The 20,545-nt window shown below is 39.4% G+C and overlaps 1 long non-coding RNA gene across 1 annotated transcript in view; it reads left to right on the forward strand.

The window, feature by feature from the left end:
* LOC124286540 overlaps positions 1-14,348 on the forward strand; it is a 21,407-nt gene extending 7,059 nt beyond the window's left edge. Inside the window, exon 3 of the long non-coding RNA XR_006901060.1 lies at positions 14,211-14,348. This is a non-coding gene — a long non-coding RNA (uncharacterized LOC124286540). The remainder of the gene's footprint in view (positions 1-14,210) is intronic.
* Positions 14,349-20,545: the final 6,197 nt, after the last annotated feature.

A 20,545-nucleotide genomic window follows, 5' to 3' on the forward strand; every position in this document is an offset into this window, starting at 1 on the left:
GTGACAGGAGGCGGCTTGGTATTCTTGTTCCTAAAAACAAACGAAGGAGTTTAGAAAACTTCAGGCTGGATATGATTGATAGAGGAACTGTGGCTGTCTGTAAGGAGACAATTAGAACTGTGCTGCATGCAATGGGTTGGCAGAAAAGTCGAGGAATTCCATCACTGATCATGAAACCTGAACAAAAGGAGCGAAGGTTGAACTGGTGCTTACAGCATAGAAATTTTAACTGGGACAATGTGATTTTCTCAGATGAAAGTTATGTGTGGCTGTTTCCTAATACACTGAAATTCTGGACCAAACAAACTGAAAAACCCTTGTATCAGCGCCCAAAGTACAGTCCGAAATTGAACGTGTGGGGTGGCATATATGTGTTAGGGGCAACGCCCCTCTGTGTATTTGAAGGGAATATGAACAGTGAGTGGTACACAGATATTCTCGAGGGACATTTACTTCCATCTGCTCACGTGTTCTATGGAAATGTTTGGATTTTCCAGCAGGACAACGACCCAAAACATCGTTTCAAAGCATTCACAGGCCTGGTTTCGGACCCAAAATAAAACATTATTAGATTGGCCAATCTATAGCCCTGACCTAAATCCAATAGAAAATGTTTGGGGACTTATGAAGGAAAGTGTCAATAAGAAAAATCTGACAAATATTGCTGAAATGAAAGGAGAGGTGGTCCGATATTGGGACAGCATGGACCACGACTTTCTAACTTATTTGATCAGTGGTATGCCCCGCCGCATTGAAGCCTGCATTGCTGCCCATGGTGAATTGACAAAATACTAACTGTTCACCTGTCTTTGAATCTGGAGTTATGTTCTGCTAATATTCACATTTAATACGTGAGTAATGAGTGAGAAAAAACATTACAATCTTAAATTCTCAATAATTTATGGTTGTACACAATGTAGCTGGAATATTGCTGAGTGCGGCGTTAAACAACAAACCAACTTATCAAACCAAACTGCATTTCTAAGGTGTATATAAACTTAGTTGTACTGCAAGTTAACGAATAAAACGAATTGACGGATACAAAGACTGGGGTGGAATTTTCAGACAATAGTCAAATGGGTATAACGATCTACGGCTATAACGAACTGAAATTAATGGTTAGTTTGAGATCCTTGTAAACGTAGTTAAGTACATGTAGATCCGGTCAATATCGTTGGCCTTGAAGTCTTCAGATAAATTTGAGATCATAAAATATGAATGTTAATACTTGGTGTAAAAACAGATACGTCTTGACAAACATTTCATGCAAGAAGAAAGGAAAGATAAAAACATATGGATGAACAACTTCTTTACTCAGCTGAATTTTGCATTAGTACTATTACTTGCATTCCATGTATTTCTACTCTAATTATTGAATTGAACGTTTGAGAAAAATGTTTCTCACCCAAGCAACAACTATATAAGAATCCTCGTTTGATGTATTTTGACTTGGAGTATGACAGTCTGTCATGATTGCACACTTGAGGCATATATTTATTTCACTGGATATCGAAGAATAGGAGCATGGTTGGCTCGCTGTTTTGTTTTAGCATTCATTTCCTTCAGTTTATACATTCGTTTCATTTGTTAAGACAAAATGGTTCCCTTCAGATCATAATACTAACACTTCTATTTCATGATTTCTCACAAACATTTTTGAGCGCTTATACCCCTATTCACTTTACAATAATATAGCAATATCTGGATTGGACATATACTGATACCATTTCTTGCAAAAATTACCCTTAATGACAATGAGTAACGTAAAAAATCAAATTAATCTCAGCTAATTGTTGAGGACTTGCAAATAAATCTAAGAGAAAAGAATTGATGAATATATATAGGAAAAAAATATATTCCATAATATGCTTGCAAGATATATTTATATTGATGAAGCTACCTCCAATAACATGAGAAATGAATGGGTTTTACAGTCAATCATAGCTCCTTTAAAGTCTAATTCTAGAGATGTTGCCATACTCTTTAATAATGATACTGATCTCAAGATACATAGGACCATTATGGCTGAAAATGGCAATATATATTGTTACTGATATTTCAATAGAGGATAAAAGAATAACACTAACTTATCTCCATGGTCCTAATAATGATGATCCTCAATTTTACATTAATCTATTTGAAAACAGTTAGAGACTGGAACCTAGTGCTTGAGAATTGAGAATTGATCTTGAGAATTATAAGCATGTAAACAACCCAGAATCGAGAAATACTGTATTAAAATTTATACAGACTTATGATCTTATTGACATTTGGAGAAAGTTGAATGATAAATCTAGGAACTACACCTGGTGAAACAAAATCCAAGAAAACAAGCCAGAATTGATGTCTTTATTGTATCTGAGGACATATTTGATATTACTGTGGATTCAGATATTTGCCAGGCTATAAAAGTGATCACTCAACAATAACATTCACCTTTTCAAACACTTTAAACCAGGAAAGAGGAAGGGGTTATTGGCAGTTTAATAATTCCTGTTAAACCATGAATATTGAAATTTAGTCAGAACTGTTTTAAATGATACTATTCAAGAACATTCAACAGAAAAAATGATGACTTCAAAAACACTTACCATATTAATCTTACAAGTTCTGATTCAGTATTTCTAGACATTTTATTGAAAATTCGAGGAAAGACTATATCTTTGTCATCTTACATAAAAAAAAAAGCCAAAAGCTAAATATACAGAAGAACGAGAACTAAAAATAAAACAGATTGAGGACAATGTTAGAAGAAACTTTCAAAGCACAGATTAAGCAGTTCTTAGTGAATTATTGAAGTATAAGAAAGAAATCAAAGAAATCAAAAATGAGAAAATGAAAAGAGTACAAATTCGAAAACGAATTCTTTGGTACGAAGAAGCAAAACCTTTCAAAATATTTCTGCCATCTGGATCAATAAATAATAACTAATGATAGCAATGAAATTACATACAGTAAATCAATATTTAAATAAGTAAAGTTATTTTATAAAAATCTCTATGCTGCTCATGAACAGTATAAGAAGGAAGACTGCGTGAATGATATTAGAACTCCAACTCTTAACAAAACACTAAGAAACAATATTGAAAGAGAAATCAGTATGGAGGAAATTAGCAATTCTGTTTACAAGATGAAGAATAATAAAAGCCCAGGGATTGATGGATTTCCTATTGATCTAAATGCCTCTCAAACAAGTTACCCTATGCAAGAACTTTTAAATGTAAGTTAGCACTTTACCACATCCTATGTTCCATCGTGTTCTTTAAGTGGAATTCTAGATTTTGCCATTTTCAGTTAAGGTCGATCTGTATCTGAGGACCATTATGTCAGTCAATGTTATTGATTCGGCATATCCGACAGTCGTGACGTATTAGACTTCATTCATTGTTTATTTGTTCTTGAGGCCGCCTCTGGTAAACAGATGAACTGATTGAAGATTGTTGAAAGCTGTTGAATGATCAGTGTAGACGAGTGGTAGGTCTCTTGAGTGGTGAAACGTCGACGTTAGCAGACAGATGACCTTAAATCCAAAGCAGTAGTAGTCCCGTCATACAACTACCATTCCTTATATACCTATTATACAGTTCAAGAATGTTCTTACAGAAGCCACGCCACGCCACGCCACGCCACGCCACGCCACGCCACGCCACGCCAGAATCATGTAGAAATTACTCACACCTTCCACAGTCCGACTGAAATTACTCACACCTTCCACAGTCCGACTGGATGCACATCACAAAAGGACAGGCAACTCCCAAGCCCACCCTCAACAGGCGAAAATACACAGACCAAGTTCAAGGTGTGAGTTCACATCAACCATGGTTTGATGCAAACCGTAAACATGTTGGACAAAATAGGAAGAAGGCGGAAAAACTACTTTTGTCAACATCCTACTGTGCATAACCTGAATGCAGTTAAAATGACAAATATCAGAGCAAGACGTACCTTTTAACAAACTAAACGCCGGTCATGGAGGAAATATGTATCCAAAATCAGTTCCCGCACACCGTGTCCAAGGTGTGGAACATGATTCAAAAGATTAAGGGCAAAGGATCAAAATATGGTGTTCGTCATCTCCAAGATTAACAAATATATCTGAAATTGCAAACAGACTTGGTGAAAATTGGCAAACCATTCCTCCTCATCAAATTATAACCCATCAAAAAAATAGACCTGTCAATTTTAACTCCAATGATGGTGAGGATCAAAACGAAACGTTCTCTCTCCATGAATTACTTATCGGTCTAGGGCAGGCTCACGACACTGCGGCAGGAGCAGATGATATTTATTATCAGCTTCTAAAACACCAACCTTATTCATTCTGTAAAAACTGATGTACCATTGACCATTTGGTCCGTTCATAAAAAATCCATTGTCACTAAACAACATACTGTATCTTTCTTTTTTGACTTAGAAAAAGCATATGATACAATGTGAAAACATGGTATCTTAAGAGATTTGCATGAATTTTGATTGAGGGGCAGATAGTCTCTGTTCATCTCTCAGTTTTTAAACAACAGACAATTTCAAGTACGAGTGGATTCCACATTGTCGGATTATTTCCACCAGGTCCAGGGCGTCCCTCAAGGCAGCATCTTGTCTGTCAAACTTTTTAGACAATCTCACTAACGTTTTGAACAGTTGTGTTGATGGTTCCTTTTTCGTGGATGATTTTAATATCTCATGCCGTGGTAAGACTATCCATTCAATAGAAAGGCAGCTACAGGCCTGTCCTGACAAAAATCAAAAAGGGCATATGAAATTGGCTTTAAGTTTTCAAAAGATATAACAACTTGTATTCACTTTTGCCGTAAATACAAACAACACAATTATCCAGACCTATCGTCAAGGTAGTAGAAGAGGCCAAATTCCTGGGACTCATATTTGACCATCACTTGACATTCTTACCACACATACAATATTTGGAAACAAAGTGTTTGAAGGCTCGTGACTTGCTAAAAGTCGTTTAAAATACTGAGTGAGGAAGGGATCAGACTATCCTCCTTCACTTTTACAGATCATTGGTTCGTGCTAAACCAGATTATGGTTCCATTGTCCATAGTGGAGCCTGTAAAAGCAATTTAGAAAAATTAGATTCTCTTCACCACCAAGGCCTTCCGCTCTGTCTTGGAGCTTTTAGAACCTATCCGGTAGACAGTCTATATGCGAAGGCTAACAAACCTCGCCTTGACGAACCCTCCCGCATTAAACTTTCACTGCAGTATATCACTAAATTATGTTCACATCAGTCCAATCCCGCATACAATTGTGTTTTCAACACTTTCTGTGAAAACCAGTTGCTTCCAGCCTGGTTCCACCACTTCTAATCAGAATTCAACCACACATATCTGCAGCTAACATTGATCTCAACATCATAGCACCTTACCGACTACTGTCTTCCCCACCCTGGCAGATGGTAAAGCCACCGGTGGATCTTACCATCAGCAAACTCGAAAAGTCAGAAACAAATCCTTAGGTGTTTCAACAGCAAAACAACCAGTTACATTCCAAATATAACACCCATAGATCCATCTTAACAGACGGATCCAAGGATGATGGCAAAGTTGCCAGTGCCACAGTTATTGGATCCAAGACTGTTTCCTCAAGAATTCCCGACAATAGTTCCAATTTCACTGCTGAGGCCAATGCTATCTTTACGGCTTTGACCTATATTAAACAGCAGAACCACTCCAAAACCTTCATCGTTTTCACAGATTTATTTTACCTTCAAGCACTTCAAAATGTTACTTCAAGTCACCCTATCATCCTTGTCATTTTAGAACTTTACAACGATCTTTCTACTGGCCAGTGTGACATCGTCCTCTGCTGGTTGCCGGGTGACGACGGCATAACACAATGGCCGATGCTGCAGCAAAAGCAGCTCTTGACAAGCCGTTATCTCCACTGCTGATCCCGTATAGTGAATTCAAACCCACTCTCAAAAGTTATACTGGGGACTTTATACAAACAAGGTGGGATAAACTCCATGAATTCAAACCAACATTTGGCTATAACTACTTGGGTTGTCAGTCAAGACGTGTTGAGGTAATTTTACGACGATGTCGTAATGGCCACATTTGGTTTACTTATAACTATCTGCTGAAACGGATGGGGATGGACCTCCCATGTGTGTCTCTTGTGATGAAGTGTTCACCATCAAGCATATTCTGCTTGACTGTGTGGACTTAACAAATGCAAGAGATTCACATTATGAAGCGACAAATCTGAAAGGTCTGTTTTCCCGCTTAAGCGGGCATCTCATTGTTAACTACCTGAAGGAAAGTGACCTGTATCATAAATTGTAACTATGTAATGTGAATGATGAATTGCTTGTTTTTTAATATGGTGCTATGGCATTGTATGTTTGTAAATATAAATGTAATTAATATATACTGAAAGGCAAAAGATGGCTAGGTTAACGAGAGATCAACGACAACATGCCATTGGACGTCTAGAAGATGGTCAACGTGCTCGAGTCATTGCTAATGATTTCAATTGCAACGTACGAACGATACAATATAGTACGAAGCAATACAATGCCACCAACAGCATTGATGACCGCCCACGTAGTGGTCGACCCCATGTAACAACACGTCGCCAGGACCGTCATATCGTCCATCAACACCTCTCGTTAACCTAGCCAAAGCTGCTGTGTTCAGAAAATAAGTGATCGATTGCCATTCAAGCCGGCAAAATATGGCTGAATGCATGCATGATACATGCGCATCTCGATTTCAATGTTGTGTTTGTGCGAATTTTTTCCACAAACAACAATATTTCAAACCTCAATGTCAAACAATACTTTATTGGGCAATACAGGCTATACGACCACGAAGTTGACCTCCGGTGTATATTTAAAAAAATAGGTTCAAATACTCCGCTGAAGCTTAAATGTCGTTTCCAATATTACGACGTTTCTTTGGCTTTCAGTATATATGTTTGGACTTTGTACTTAAAATGTTTATGAATGCAGACTTGATCTCGTCACTATAAAATTATGGCCTGAATAATGCCGATGTGACGTAAAGCCCAACTCTACTCAGCGCTTTAAACTTTTGTGACCCGTGATAACTAAAAGTTAATTAATGGGACTTAATTAACAAAAGATATTAACATTATGTCCTATTCAACAACTTAAATTGAATCCACGAAACAATGTCATACGTCTCATATGAACCTTACTAACAGAATTTATATGCAGAACAATGGCTTTTGGAACTCATTTAATGACCTTACCTGTATTTTTTAAGGTCGTCTGTACAACTTTTTCATATGATTTGGGCTAGGCACTACCCTACTAACAGGGACTCAGAAACAAAATATTAATTACCCTAAGCACAGAATAAACAGAGACAAATCAATATAATGAATGTTCAAATAATATACTTGGGGGAAACATGGGATGTTACACAATATCCAAATACAACCAAGAGCTGGAAGCAGGGGAGGAGGATGATGTTTGACGCGCGACAAATGCCTATGCGGAGTTTTGTAACCTCATCATCCATAAACTTCCAAGTGCTGGTTCGAATCCCAATTCGCCCCTATTATGTTTCAGCACCATTCCCGTGCCCGAGGTTTTCCCCCAAGCTGCTAGGGACCGTGACCCAGATCCGGTTAGAATTGGTCTTCAGGAACCCATGCTTGTAAGAGGCGGCATATCATCCGATGTGCGTAGATCGATGCTCATGCTGTTGATCATTGGATTGGCTAGTCCCGACTCCGCCGCCATAATATGGAATATTGCTGAGTGCGGCGTTAAACACCAAACAAACAATATATATCCTGACTGCTTAAGTGTTTTTCTAGCGTGTGCAATAATCGTAAATAATGAGCATATATGTTAAAAATCAAATATGCTTGTTTGTTGTTTGACCGCCAGCGTTATTCCCGAAGACAAATATAAACTCTGATATTAACGTTCGAAACATAATATGACTTGTTTAGATGCCAATCTTCATCGTAAACTTCAAACTCTTGTACATTTCGATTATATGTAAAACAGGGAAAAGGGCATTTAATGTAACTGTAAAACAATATAGTGAGTGGGTGAGTATGGTTTTACGCCGCTTTTAGCAATATCATACTAGAATTGAGCTTCACACATTGTACCCTGGTACGACAATATAGCTGGCTTATGATCGATGCAACTGTGGGGTTGTTAATTTAACGCAGTTACTACAGTGAAGTAGTGTGGTCAATTAGTAACAGCTGAGGGCAAGGAGCTACTCTTTAATGCGTGCTGACCATTACAACATACCATCGAGGTTTCCTGTGTACGGTACGTACTCACTAACCCACACTTTATCGACGCAAGGTATTGACCCGCTGTCATTTTCAACTTAAGAACGATTTTGAAGGAGAATAATATAAAGGTTGTGAGAAAGATGGGAGACTTTAAGAACACTAAACACACCGGAACCACTCCTAAAATATTCATGATTACGTGCATAATAATATGGTGTTTTTAGGTAAACAAAAATACTAAGTGACTGAGTGTGTTTAGTTTTACGCCGCACTCAACAATAGGCCAGCAATTTTAAGGCGGCGGTCTGTAAATAATCGAGTCAGACAATCCAGTGATCAACAGTATGATCATCGATCTACGCAATTGGAATACGATGACAGGTGTCAACCAACTCGGCGAGCCTGACCACCCAGTCCATTAGTCACCTCTTACGACATGCATGGGTCACTGAAGATCAATTCTAACCCGGATCGTCACGGGTACAACAATACAATAGTTGCAATATGAACACATGTCACTGGCATACATTATTGTAAGTTTGTTCCTTAAGTTGTTTCGGAGTTATAGATACTACGGTAATGTGGATAAATCATTGTTAAGTTTTTTAGTTTGTGTCTTCACCAAAACTTCATGATTACGTCGGGTGTTAATCCTACATTTTATTAAAAACATGAACAATCCCCAAACCCATAAATGCATGATACATGTAGTATGATTGCGACCTACAGGTGTAGTTTACATCTGAAGATCTGGATACGGACACGAATTGGTCTTTAGAGACACAATTATCGTTGATCTCCGCTGATGTGACCAGGTCAGCGATCCTGACCTTCCGATCCCGTCAGTCGTTGCAATGGCATTTAATGTTTAATTCATTTTACCCAAGAACGCAAAGTTTTCACGCATTCAAAATGTTTTCTGTTTAAGCACAGGAGACTACTCTGATCAGTGCAGTGGCTAAGGGTGAAAATAGATACTTGGGGGACTAAAGCATTAAACTTTGCAAAGTGCTAGGGAATATCATGATAAAACATATTTTTCTTGCACAGCATCCATTCCAACCTGTGGACAACGACTCAGAAGTGTTTTCATCACTTGAGCGATTCACATGCATGTCTGACAGCACTACATCAGTGAACATAGTCAACGAACTGCTACAAGAAATGTTCTGCCACGGCCGCAAGATCAAGTTGATGCAGAACCTTCCTCCCACACTCTGCTACAGCACATAAACGGTAGCTTGTACCAGGTCAGCATATGGCTTACTTGTTTACTTCCCAGACAGAAAGCACCAGAGCAAGATTTGTTTGGTTGGACAAGGAACGACAGCGCATGGCGACCGGTGTGGATGACACTACTAGAAGCTTCACGAAGTCGTCGAGAACTTATCAAATGTGGCTGCATGTCTCAACCTCTATGCTAAAAGAAGTAAATCTTCCCAAATTATATGCACACCCTTCTGTAACTGCAATGGGAACTGTTAAAGGAGACTTCAGAATCACAAAGATCGATGTTTGTCAAAATGATATGAAGTCATACAGTGTTAGAATTGGAAATCTTTGATTTTTGGCGGCCATCTTGGACGCCATCGTGGATTTTCGAAAAATGGGCCCAAAACATCGAGCACACTCCAAAAATACTTTTTATCATGATATTCCCCTGCTCTTTGCAAAGTATTATGCTTTAGTCCGGCATGTTACGATCAACTTCAAAATCGGATCTAGTCTTTCTACTGGAATAGTCTTCAAACGATTTTAACATTTTAAAGCAACAGTCAACAACATTGCTTTACTTATAGGTTCTCAAAAGTCAGAATCTTTACCACACTCAAAGAGTTCCTCGTATGAAGGATCATCCCCGTTTTCGGCGCAAGTGTCAAGTATTTTACCTGTCGCCGTGGTCCAGTGGGACTGCACGTAGAACGTTGCAGATGCTAACTTCGTCATGCGCTACTGGCTGACTTTACCAAGGGACATCACTTTAAATCTATGGGCCTCAAAACGGAAGGGGGGAAATGCCTATTTTAGGCTCATGGGCCTTTTTTGCATGGGCAGGAATTCCTTGTACTAAGTGATGGGTGGATACAAATGACATGACTTTGGGTGGGCTGATGTGCATGTGCGAAACTAACCATAACTGAAACATGTCAGTGATTACGGCTGGCACAAGCAGTAGGCACAATGCAGACCAAGGAAGGTATTAAACCTTGTAATTATTTTTTACAACTCACGTATAGTATCTAAATGTCACACGTAACTATCTAAGTCAATGAAAATTGGCACATGTAATACCACGTTTCAAGAAAGGTGATCCAACACCTATATACTAATATCCTTGAAAAGCTGTATCGGGAAAGTCTTCGAACGAGTTATGTTCAAGAAGTTGCACCATTGAGAAATCGTTGCAGTACAAGTACCAATCATGACTCCTTGCCGATCACTCGACCGTCCACCAAGTAGCAGAATCAATAATTAAGTGTACAATGCAGGCGACAACAATGAGTCATATTTTATGGTATTCTGTGATATTTCAAAAGCGTGTGACTACATATGACATACTGGGGTTATATTTTCTCCGAATTATCATGATATAAACGACGAATTACTTAAGTGGTTGGTGGTCTATATGTACGTTACAGCTCGCAAGCAATATGCCATTTTCAGTGGCACATTGTCTGATTCTGAAGAATTAAAGGTTTGTGTACTACAGGGATCGTTACTAAGCCTTGTCCTTTTCCTTATGTACGTGAACGATTTAACTGACAATCTGAAAAGGATTATTATGTTCATCAAGATTACTTGCCGAGGACACTCCTTTGGACATATCATCTAATAACATTGAAGATATATATAGAAACTTCTATGAAAAACAATTTAAACAAACTTAACGAATGCGCTCGGGATTGGCCAATTCTTATAAAGCCAACAAAAATAATAATTGTTTTGTTTCCGCAAAAGATTGGCGTCGAACTTTGAAAATAGTTTTGATTAATGAAAATATTAAAGCACACACACACCTGAGGTTTATACTGTCGCCATTGATAAGTGGTAATGTCATGTTAATTCAGTCATTCAGTTCAAGTAGTACATATTGTTTTTACGAGATGATTAAACTACCTGTCAAGACTGCAGAACAATATTTCCACATATATGCCCTTTGTATCGGCTGCCATGTCAGCAGAGAAATCAAAAAGGGACACAATTGACGAAGGCTCTTCCTATCGATGTGATCTTCAACTGCTGAAGAGATACAACTCGAGACAGGAAGCATAACGAGAAAGGGAGTCACACATGAAAGCAGATCAACCAAGCATTTGTCCTACAATTGCATATCTTCTGAAGGAAACCTGTCTCGCTTCAGTTAATACATCGTTATCTATCCAAAACATCTATATCTTCATTACCCAAACCATTCTTCCCATGTGCTTAGCAAAAATGTGATAGTTCTGGCCCATCCAGTATAATTGGACTGAGAGCTTTCATAAGATTGCAAACTCATGGTGCCTCATTGTGGTCTTAATACCAATCTGAGACAAACAAAACAATTTTTTGTGGTATTTAAAACTGTATTTTTATTAACAGTAGTTTAAAATCACGCTTGTTACAATCAGTTATACATATATGTAATATGTACTCAAACAAGACGTGTTTCTTTACGCATCAGATCACTTATAATAGCACGATACAAAGTGCAAAACATTTATATAAGCTTCTTGACGTTGCAAGACGTAAACCCATTTAAATGCCACGAGGATCCGGGAAAGTGATCAGATTGCCAGCATGACGAGTGAAGGATCAACATGTCGGTTGCCACGTCCACCTCAGCCATATCGCTGCAGTATTAACTGTCTGTAACCCTGGTGTTTGAATGATGCATTTCCTCTTTACAGGGAGAGAAACAAAAAGCCGTTGTGTGCCACTGCTATTGCAAGAAGAACTGGAGTACCATGTGTGTAGAAGCTGAGTATATCGATCACCGTCTGTTTACACTTGGGACGGCAATTGCGAATGCGACACCTTCTCGGTGGTCCTTCTAGAGCTTTAGTGGAGCTGTTAGGATAACTTTATCGAGTTGTAGGTTAGGACGAGTGTTCAAGATATGATCTTTGATTGTCATCCATCGCGGATACAATGACCCTACAATCTCCTGCCCTCGGCAAAGGGAAACATAAAGGCACATATGTGTGGTCTTAGTTTCAAACATACTTTAAATTCGTCCGTGCAGGAAGCAAGAGTACTGTAAGTCCCCATGGTCCCTAGTATGGTGATCTACATACTAGTTTTGTATTCATAACTGTGATATGATTGATCTCTCGACAAATTAACTAGAGTGTGTTATGACACAGCAATCAAACAGACACATGGTAACTCCTAGTTATCTCAAATATTAACCATACACTATGTCAAACGAAGACCTCGCTCTCAATGATCAGCATTGCTACAAAATGATCGACACAATTTGCACTCTGTGACATTCTAAAAGCGTAAAATGTTTTTGAAACCGTAAAAATGGCAAATATCTTAATCTAGGAGATGACAAAAGTGATTGCCTCCAAATCGTTACTATTATTTAAAATTGTAAATTGGATGCCTTATCTGATAAGGTCTCTTTGATACCACCTAATGTCAAAATTTATCCACGTACAAATATTTTTTGAAAGAAAACAGTGAAGCTTTTACTCTGGTATTGTGCATTTATTGTGTATTCCAGAAAATCAGAAACTATTTATGCTTCTTGTTCAACTGATAGTGAGTGAGTATGGTTTTACGGCGCTTTTAGCAATATTCCAGCAATATCACGGCGGGGGACACCAGAAATAGCCCTCCCACATTTTACCCATGTGGGAAATCGCACCCGGGTCGAACCCATTCGGCTTCCCCCGCCGCCCCAAAAGGTCGGTACAAATTCTGTGGGGACATGTAGATTTATTAGATAACTGCGTAGGAAACATGCATTACTAAATTTGTCAACAGTTTTCTGTGACGATGCATTTTTGGTTCGGGTTTCACGGGTTATACCAGTGTATGAAATAAGCCAAAAAACCAGCCAGACATCAGGGCTGGTAACTTCAAAATGTTACCAGCCCAAAATGGATTTAACCAAACCAAATATGGTGAATTTACTCAGATGTATGGAACATCTAAAGATTTTACCAGACCATCGGGCTGGCTTGCTGTAAATTTAGACCGTCCGTGAGAAATCTAGACCGCCTTGGGCGGTCGGACGGGCCTTATTTCATACAATGGTTATACCGGTGTATAAGTTGTTAGCATTTATTTATATCGAATCACGTAAATTCATAATAACGTAAAAGAACATGTGTAACAATAATGAAAGGAAGGTCCTGACTTGAATTGTCTACCCAGCTTGTATACGACACAAACGAGAACCAGGAAGTAACCTTGACGGTCTGTCCTTTCGTTGTGAGAAATTATAATGATTTTGTTACGTTCGTTCAGTCAATGCGTCTGTTGGGAGTCTATTTTGCGATTGAAATCGATAACCGATCTATGAATATCGATATTCACAATCCATGACCATCATTACTTGAATAACAACTTTACTACTCTCAGAGAAGCAAAAGATCAATGGCACTGGCAGCGTGTGGACGCAAAACTTCATCGGCCCCTTACGATCATTAAAAACACAAAATAATTATGGACGTGTAATTTATTATATATGAAACTGATAATTAATGAATGTACATATTTTATCATTTGCCTCCCATTTTAGGTGTCGAATTGCCGAGTTTTTAACAATATGCATGGGACCGCCTCCGTGGTGTAGTGGTTAAGGTGTCCGACCGGAGAGCGGAAGGTCGTTGGTTCGATCCCCGGCCGCGTCATACCAAAAGACTTTAAATTGGTACTTGTTGTTACCTGCCTGGCGCTCGGCATTAATGGGTACAACAAGGACTGGTCGGCTCGGAGTAAGTGTAATGTGTCCGAGTGGGATATTCAAGCTTAACTGCTGCATGGTAACTCATTGAGCTAGCACTATTAAACCAGCTTAAGTCTGTGCTAGTACAAGCAGCCACACATACACACGCATGCCCGTCGTCATATGAGCGAAATATGTTTAAGTACGACATTAAACCCCACCTCACCTCACCTCCAATATGCATGGAGAGCCAGGAGAATAGTTCACAAAGATGTGATTACTTCCTGATCAGAGACGATGCAGGCATGAAGCCATGTTCAGATTGTTACCTTGAGTGCACCAGCGTATACTGGAACTTGTTGGACCGAGTCGAGTTGTCTCCACCTGGCACCAGGCTGGCGGATACTAAAGTGGTTTCAGCAGGAGCACTGACAAAACGTACCAGCAAAAAACAAATAGACGCTTTGATAGGAAGGGTCAGTTTAATTAACATTGGTTGGGGTGGTATGTTAACGAGCAAAGAATATCTTTAAAGTTTGAAGAACAACTGCCTCCATGGTAAAGTCCTGGATGGTAGAAGGAGACATTGATTAATGGAATCGATTCTTTCAAACGTTTAATGAATTTAACAAATGTTGGTTTTTTATATGAACATCTAATCAAGAGGGTCGGTGGGGTAGCCTAGTGGTTAGAGCGTTCGCTCGTTAAGCCGTAGACCCGGGTTAGATTCCCCACATGGGTACAATGTGTGAAGCCCATTTCTGGTGTCCCCCGCCGTGATATTGCTGGAATATTGCTAAAAGCGGCTTAAAACCATATTCACCAACTCTCTCTCTAGCCGCAACTTGACAAATTCGTGCCCTTTGAGCTGGTGGTGAAGATAATGATAACTTTCAACAAAACCGGTAGTTGTCGGTTTTGTTGCTACGCCCAGAGCACATAACCTGTGCTGTCGTTAAAGGCGACTTAAGGTTGAGTAATTTTACGCGGCTTTCCGGGGAAAACCAGAAATGGACTTCACACATTTACCTATGTGGGGATTCGAACCCAGGTCATGGAGGTGACGATCGAACGCTTTGACCACTAGGCTACCTCACCGCTCCCGACATAATGGATTAGGTTGTCAGGCTCGGGGATCAGGCTGTTTGCAGGACATTGTACATTTCTAGAATCGAATGATGTTATTTATTGGATTGTAAGGTCCACCAAATTGTACTGGCATACGGAAGTCATATGGGTGACGTTCGACAACAAACACGTCTTCTTCACAACATATTCTCATTACCGATGCGACGTTACACGTGGAGGCTGTATTGGGTCATATGTCAATATGTGACAGTTGTTCCAAGCTCGACTAGTCCCGTGAAGATCCGGGTTAGAATTGGTCTTCAGCAACCCATGTTAGGATGGGAAAGCCACAATAACTCGGTGCGCCTAGTGGCTGCAAGAGTTGTATACTACCCAGGGAGTTGAGATTGATAATACGATGTGCTGTTGAGATTGACATCCAATGACCGAGGGAAAAAATACCAGCGCCTTGAGCATGCACTAGTTGCCTTGATATGTGCGCTATATAAATATCCTATAATAATAAAAAAAATACATGCTTGTCGTAAGAGGCGACTACTAACGGGATGGGTTGGTCAGGCTGGCTGACTTGGTTGACACATGTCAACATACCCCAATTGCGTAGGGTGATGGTCATGCTGTTGATCACTGGATTGTCTGGTGAAGACTCAGTTATTTACAGACCGCAGCCATACAACTGAGTGCAGGCCAACAAACCAACCAACCAAATCCAAAGCTCAACTGAAGTAAAGAAAAGGAGCACCATGCTGCGATTTTACAAGAGCTTCATATAGTATTTGTAGTTGATTTGTCCGTTGGTGATTCCCGATTTGGTGCCCAACAACCGAGTGAACAGTCATATCGCTTGCAGCTACATTTGAGGAACAAGTCAAGTTCTGTTTGTACAAGGTGTTCTTTATACAAAAAACAATATTACAGGGTAACATCTTTACCAGAATTCAAACATTCATGAAGTAATACTTCAGGGTTCAACTTTTTTATGATTATTTTACGTAAATTAGTTGCTTTTCCTGATGTTAATAATTTTCGGTTCTTAAAAAGTAAATTCATTTTGTACATGTTAAAAATGATGAGGTAGATGGTAATTTTGTGCATATTGGTCATGTTTTGTCATTTTGCTGTTTTATCGTTGCTCTACGTCAGCACATATTCAGGGCTATTACCATAATGTAATAATATTGAGGAATGAGTTGTGTCCTGTATCTTTCAAAAGACCGCCTCCGTGGTGTAGTGGTTAGAGCGTCCGCCCGGAGTGCGGAAGGTCGCGGGTTCGATCCCCGACCGCGTCATACCAAAAGACGTTAAAATATGGTACTTGTTGGTCCCTGCCTGGCGCTCGGCATTAATGGGTACAACAAGGACTGGTCGGCTCGGAGTCAGTATAATGTGTCTGAGTGGGGTATTCATGCTTCACTGCGGCATGGTATCTCAGTGGGCTAGCACTATAAAACCAGCTTCAGTCTGTGCTAGTGAAACAGTTAGCTTACGCTACTGTCTTAAACCTAGAATTGCTACGGGGAATTAGCTCCGGGATCTCCACGCCTTCAAATACAAACAGAGAGGATCTCAGGCAAAACAGGAATAATTTTATTACATAAATCCATTCAATTCGTTTGTTCATCGTTAACACAATGTAATGTTACAATATACATTGTGTAAAACACTTACAAAAATCATGACAATTAAACATTATAACATTAATCTAAGTATTGAGATGCCTGACACTTTGTGACTACTCTACAACATAAAACACTAAAACGACCGGTGCTTCTAGTTAATTCAGATACATTAAATGAATATATATTTAAAAGACATTGCCATATCTGTGCGCATTTTGTTATAGAAAGAGCATTATATTCTTGACATATACGGTCACAGACTGGTTATCTTTAAATAAATACCTTCTGCTACCGGCAATCAGAAAATAGATACATGGCTGTAGACAATATTCGTATAGACATTACAAACAATATCACAAGTTATATGGCAGAGATAAAAATACAGATTCTTGGAATATGTTCTAAACGTTACACACGTTGGGCATGTATTGACGATCGGCATCCACGACTCCAGTAACTAAAGTGAGCGGTATATTCTAGCTGAGATAGTTTAGGCTTCTGGTACTCTAATGGTGGCCTAGGACAGTAAGGATTCCTTATCTGGGATTCGCTATTATTCATAACCTATTCATTATATATTTAAACTACAAGGAATTAACATATAGCGACTAAACGGAAAATTCGAGCAGCACTTTAGAATGTGTAAGATGATTTCATTGTTCAAGCAAGGTAACACGGTTAGAAGGACTTTAAGCAAATTTAACAAAATGAAAAGTAACAAGAAAAGTGACTTACCTTCAAATACAAACAGAGAGGATCTCAGGCAAAACAGGAATAACTCAGTGGCGAGCTACACCTGTATTTATACCCGAATCTCCTGTTCGAATTTGAAAGCAAGTTGAAGAGCGCATGTCACACTGGTCATATTACGCAATTTTGACAAAGCTGGGTAGCCAAAGCTGGGGCAAAGTTAGCTAATTGGAAACATAATCGCTGCTGGAATGTTACCGTTCGGGTCGGTGGCCTTTGTTAATTGTTTTGGGTTGGCCAGCCGTGTCTAGCTTGACAATGCACCTACTCTGTTAATCACTGTGTGTATGAGACACAAAGAGCAGTGGCCTAACACTTACTATAATCTCCCACAGTCGCTAGTCCGGTTCTGGCAGCTTGAATGGTATAGATTTGAGAATAGTTGATTAGGTTCTGAAAACTATATGCCTTAACTGGACTGAGAATGTAAAATTATAAGATTGTAAAACAAATCAAAAATAGATAAAAACTTGAAGACAAGTAAGGTCAATTTTGGCACTGTTATAGTACCCCTGGGCGTCGTGGAGCTTTTGACCAATAAAAGCCTTTTGTTTAGCTTCTGCTATTGTAAACACAAAGACGTAACGATACTATAATGCATACAATACAAAGCACACAATAAACTTCAGTGAAAGAATGTACAAACAATATAATGATATGACACTAGGTATGTACTGTGCAGACAGCCCACTTAAAATTCTTTTGACATGGAGGAATGATTTATGATTTGATAACGACCATCATGAACCATTAAGATGTAGGCAGCAAAAGGTTGGGTGAGCATTCTCTGGAGCTTACGGGAAGTAAAGAAAGAGACTTGCAGAGTGCTGGGGACAGTTAGTGCGGTGTTGGTCAGAAGATTAGTGACTGTGAAGGCAGGCCAGTCGACAGTGAGGGTGGGAAAGAAGTACCCTGAGACACGGAGATGTTCTACAGTAAAAGGAGGTTGCACGTCCCAATAGGATGGGCAGAGGCTAAGAGACAGAATAGGGACAGTGACACATTCTGGACCAGTGGTGAGTTCCAGAACGAGACCATTGTGAGTATTGCGAGTATTGCGTTGATAGATTAGGAGGAGAAGAATAGAGGTGACAGCAAGGGTGATGACTCCCAGAAGAATTGAGACATGGTAGTCTGCAAGATCAGAAACAACGAAGCTGGGACTGGCAGTAGTTTGGGGATTATAATTCAACGATGGGGGTTGTACCGTTGTTACTGGAGAAACCTGAGTGACCAATAACAGTGCTGCAGAGAGTGCACGAATTTTGTAAAACATCCAAATACACAAGATAATCGAAAGAATTGAAGTACCTGAAGCTGTTATGGCAATTATGGCATTAGTATCTGGCCAGGAACTTGGTAAGGTGATTTGCCCATCAAGTAGAGGCTCCGCAATAGACTGAAATATTGTTTCAGTTTTCTTTGCGCTTTCTGCCACACGTTTCAGACTTAGATGCGATTTTTGATCATTGGCCAAAACACTAGAAATTTCATGCGAAAAAATGTTAAATTTTGGAATTGAGAAATTAACCATTTTTCGAAAGGTGGTATCACCAGCAATGCTAGAGAGGGTAGAGTCATCAAAGAAGTGTTGAAGAAGAGCAAGATTGACAGGATGTAGATGTGTGATTTGATTGTGATAAGCCCGACATGAACCAAAGGGTGCCGGATAAAATAGATCTTCAGTAGAGAGAGAACAGTAGCAAGGAGTCTTAATAAGACAGAAATTACAGCCAGAAATCACACGATGCATGGTGGGACAGGTAAGTGTAAGGAAATGGAATTCTATAAACTAAGACATTAGAGGAATCGACTGAGATAAGTTGAGGTGGTTGAGCTTTCAGTAACATAGCGAAATCACAAAGTGACTTGATGAGACTTTTACTGTTTTGGAAAAGTGCAAGGACACATGATGGTTTAGGTGAAGACTGAAGCGCTATTCTGAAGGGACAGTGGATAACAAAATCATCACCTGTGCAGGAGGCTAGACTAGAAGGATCAAGGCTAATGTGATGCCGAGAATCAGATGAAAGGGCAAAATAAGATGGAGCGTCCAACAGTTGGGTGGAGTGGGAGGAAGTATTGTTCACAGGCACTGGGACAGAGATAACTTTATATATTTGAAAAGGTGTAGCCAAAGAAGATAAGGGAAATTTAACAGAAACATAGATATGGGACTTCGTGCGAGCGAAGATAAATTTAGCATGAGAATAGTAAAAGGTTGGACTTGTTTGGAGCAAATGGAAATTTGGGTATTTATTGGATAAAATTAATGCCAGATGATGGATCGTTTGTTCTAAAATATGAGGGGCAATGAGCAGGGGAGACAACTTATTCTTAGCCAAGTCTAAAATTCCTAATTTCAGTTCCTCAAGCTGATGCTCCACAGTATTTGACTTTTGTATTTGGTCAATTAGAAGGAAGTCAGGGATGCAAAAGGTGGATTGGATATTTTTAGCGTTATTCTGTATTGCAGTGGCTGTGAACGTGATGGCATCATGATTTGCCTTAACGCCTTTTAGGGCATTTTTAAAGCGAGTGTCTACTAATTTCATGAAAGAGGAGATGTGGACTGAGTGCTGCTGTAATACATTTGAAAGGTTGATGTCATGTTTGGTAAGCGCATTTATATGCTTGGCCAGCAGGTTGACGTCGTCAGTTGTGGCTGTACCAAATAAAAGTTTTGAAAGTGAACCTACAAAACTAAGGACGGCTCGTTTTGAACGACTGGATGATGGGATTTTGATTCTGGAATTAATTTAAGTATTTGCTGTCTTGTGTCATTCAGTTTGGCAACACATTTAGTTTTAATAACGTTAAGATGCACTTGTATTTGATGTAGGAAGCGCATGTGCCATTGCCTTGATGACATCCGCTCATGGTAGGAATGCTTGGAATATGGGGCATCTTAACTTCATAAGTGTGTGTCCAATATTCTGTTGAGAAATGGGCTTGGGTG

The sequence above is a fragment of the Haliotis rubra genome, unplaced genomic scaffold (genome assembly GCF_003918875.1).
Source record: "Haliotis rubra isolate DU_JTF1 unplaced genomic scaffold, ASM391887v1 Scf385, whole genome shotgun sequence".
In the NCBI taxonomy this organism is placed as follows: domain Eukaryota; kingdom Metazoa; phylum Mollusca; class Gastropoda; order Lepetellida; family Haliotidae; genus Haliotis; species Haliotis rubra.